Here is a 3,658-nt window from a genome sequence, read left to right as displayed (position 1 = left end):
CCCCAGGTCTCTCTCTCTCTCTCTCACAGTCACCCCCAGGTCTCTCTCTCTCTCTCTCACAGTCACCCCCAGGTCTCTCTCTCTCTCTCTCACACAGTCACCCCCAGGTCTCTCTCTCTCTCTCTCTCACAGTCACCCCCAGGTCTCTCTCTCTCTCTCTCTGTCTGTCACCCCCAGGTCTCTCTCTCTCTCTCTCTCAGTCACCCCCAGGTCTCTCTCTCTCTCACACAGTCACCCCCAGGTCTCTCTCTCTCTCAAACAGTCACCCCCAGGTCTCTCTCTCTCTCTACCCCCCCCCCCCAACCAACCAGGTCTCTCTCTCCCTCCCCCCCCCCAGTCACCCCAAGGTCTCTCTCTCCCTCCCCCCACAGTCACCCCCAGGTCTCTGTCCCTCTCCCTCCCCATCACCCCCAGGTCTCTGTCTCTTTTTTTACCCTGATTCTCTCTTTTTTTAACCCCCATTCTCTCTCTCTTTTTCCCCCCCATTCTCTCTCTTTTTCCCCCCCCCATTCTCTCTCTTCTTTTACCCCCCATTCTCTCTCTTCTTTTACCCCCATTCTCTCTCTCTCTTTTTTTACCCCCCATTCTCTCTCTCTCTCTTTTTTTACCCCCCATTCTCTCTCTCTATTTTTACCCCCCATTCTCTCTCTATTTTTACCCCCCATTCTCTCTCTCTCTATTTTTACCCCCCATTCTCTCTCTCTCTATTTTTACCCCCCATTCTCTCTCTCTCTATTTTGACCCCCATTCTCTCTCTCTCTATTTTGACCCCCCATTCTCTCTCTCTATTTTTACCCCCATTCTCTCTCTCTCTATTTTTACCCCCATTCTCTCTCTCTCTCTATTTTTACCCCCATTCTCTCTCTCTCTATTTTACCCCCATTCTCTCTCTCTCTATTTTACCCCCCATTCTCTCTCTCTCTATTTTTACCCCCATTCTCTCTCTATTTTTACCCCCATTCTCTCTCTCTCTATTTTTACCCCCATTCTCTCTCTCTCTATTTTTACCCCCCATTCTCTCTCTCTATTTTTACCCCCCGATTCTCTCTCTCTCTATTTTTACCCCCCATTCTCTCTCTCTATTTTACCCCCATTCTCTCTCTCTCTCTATTTTTACCCCCCATTCTCTCTCTCTCTATTTTTACCCCATTCTCTCTCTCTCTATTTTTACCCCCCATTCTCTCTCTCTATTTTTACCCCCATTCTCTCTCTCTCTATTTTTACCCCCCATTCTCTCTCTCTCTCTCTATTTTTACCCCCCTATTCTCTCTCTCTATTTTTACCCCCCATTCTCTCTCTCTCTCTATTTTTACCCCCATTCTCTCTCTCTCTCTCTCTATTTTTACCCCCATTCTCTCTCTCTCTCTATTTTTACCCCCCATTCTCTCTCTCTCTCTATTTTTACCCCCCATTCTCTCTCTCTCTCTATTTTTACCCCCCATTCTCTCTCTCTCTCTATTTTTACCCCCATTCTCTCTCTCTCTCTATTTTTACCCCCCATTCTCTCTCTCTCTCTATTTTTACCCCCATTCTCTCTCTCTCTCTATTTTTACCCCCATTCTCTCTCTCTCTATTTTTACCCCCATTCTCTCTCTCTCTCTATTTTTACCCCCCATTCTCTCTCTCTCTCTCTCTCTATTTTTACCCCCATTCTCTCTCTCTCTCTCTCTATTTTTACCCCCCATTCTCTCTCTCTCTATTTTTACCCCCCATTCTCTCTCTCTCTCTATTTTTACCCCCCATTCTCTCTCTCTCTCTATTTTTACCCCCCATTCTCTCTCTCTCTCTCTCTCTATTTTTACCCCCCATTCTCTCTCTCTCTCTATTTTTACCCCCCATTCTCTCTCTCTCTCTATTTTTACCCCCCATTCTCTCTCTCTCTCTATTTTACCCCCATTCTCTCTCTCTCTCTATTTTTACCCCCCATTCTCTCTCTCTCTCTATTTTTACCCCCCATTCTCTCTCTCTCTCTATTTTTACCCCCCATTCTCTCTCTCTCTCTCTCTCTATTTTTACCCCCCATTCTCTCTCTCTCTATTTTTACCCCCCATTCTCTCTCTCTCTATTTTTACCCCCCGATTCTCTCACTTTTCCCCCCGATTTTCCGCCGCCTGTTTTTTTCCCGCTCACGGTCCGGGCGCGGTGACGTCATCTCCCGCTCCCACGTGACCGCCGCCTTTAAACCATAAATTAAATTCCCCGGGCCGGCGGATCCTCTCTCCCCCTCCCCCGGGGGTCTTTTACCCCAAAACACAAACTCCGGATTTTTCTTTTGTTCAAAGTCAAACCTTCTGTGTTTTGTTTTTAAACGAAACGGCAGGCGCAGCTCCGCGGCCATCCGCGCATGCGCACTTTTCAAATCTTCGAACTGAGGCGCGAGCGGCCAACGGAAAAAAACCGCCCGGAAAAGAATCACGTGGTCCCGTGGCCATGGCGCCAAACTCCCCTCACCGTGCACCCATATCCCTCACCCTGCACCGATATCCCTCACCCTGCACCCATATCCCTCACCCTGCACCCATATCCCTCACCGTGCACCCATATCCCTCACCGTGCACCGATATCCCTCACCGTGCACCGATATCCCTCACCCTGCACCCATATCCCTCACCCTGCACCGATATCCCTCACCCTGCACCCATATCCCTCACCCTGCACCGATATCCCTCACCCTGCACCCATATCCCTCACCCTGCACCGATATCCCTCACCCTGCACCGATATCTCTCACCGTGCACCGATATCCCTCACCCTGCACCGATATCCCTCACCCTGCACCCATATCCCTCACCCTGCACCGATATCCCTCACCCTGCACCGATATCCCTCACCCTGCACCGATATCCCTCACCCTGCACCGATATCCCTCACCCTGCACCGATATCCCTCACCCTGCACCGATATCCCTCACCCTGCACCGATATCCCTCACCCTGCACCGATATCCCTCACCGTGCACCGATATCCCTCACCCTGCACCGATATCCCTCACCCTGCACCGATATCCCTCACCCTGCACCGATATCCCGCACCGTGCACCGATATCCCCTCACCCTGCACCGATATCCCTCACCGTGCACCAATATCACCTCACCGTGCACCAATATCCCTCACCGTGCACCATATCCCTCACCGTGCACCGATATCCCCTCACCGTGCACCGATATCCCTCACCGTGCACCGATATCCCTCACCGTGCACCGATATCCCTCACCGTGCACCGATATCCCTCACCGTGCACCAATATCCCCTCACCGTGCACCAATCTCCCTCACCGTGCACCAATCTCCCTCACCGTGCACCGATATCCCCTCACCGTGCACCAATATCCCTCACCGTGCACCAATCTCCCTCACCGTGCACCAATCTCCCTCACCCTGCACCAATATCCCTCACCGTGCACCAATATCCCTCACCGTGCACCAATCTCCCTCACCGTGCACCAATATCCCTCACCGTGCACCAATATCCCCTCACCCTGCACCAATATCCCTCACCGTGCACCAATATCCCTCACCCTGCACCAATATCCCCTCACCCTGCACCAATATCCCTCACCGTGTACCAATCTCCCCTCGCCGTGCACCAATCTCCCTTACCCTGCACCAATATCCCTCACCCTGCACCAATATCCCTCATCCTGCACCAAACTCCCCTCA

At 51.5% G+C, this 3,658-nt stretch overlaps 1 protein-coding gene across 1 annotated transcript in view; it reads right to left on the bottom strand.

Annotated features, from left to right (window-relative positions):
- Window positions 1–2,157, bottom strand: part of haus5 (HAUS augmin-like complex, subunit 5) — a 30,689-nt gene extending 28,532 nt beyond the window's left edge. The window contains exon 1 of the mRNA XM_067975417.1: window positions 2,089–2,157. The gene's annotated coding sequence lies outside the window, so the exon portion shown is untranslated. The remainder of the gene's footprint in view (window positions 1–2,088) is intronic.
- Between the last annotated feature and the right edge of the window lie 1,501 nt (window positions 2,158–3,658).

Source organism: Heptranchias perlo, chromosome 42, assembly GCF_035084215.1.
Source record: "Heptranchias perlo isolate sHepPer1 chromosome 42, sHepPer1.hap1, whole genome shotgun sequence".
Classification (NCBI taxonomy): Eukaryota; Metazoa; Chordata; class Chondrichthyes; order Hexanchiformes; family Hexanchidae; genus Heptranchias; species Heptranchias perlo.
Note: the sequence above shows the minus strand (reverse complement) of the source record. Positions and strands in the feature narration are given on the sequence as shown.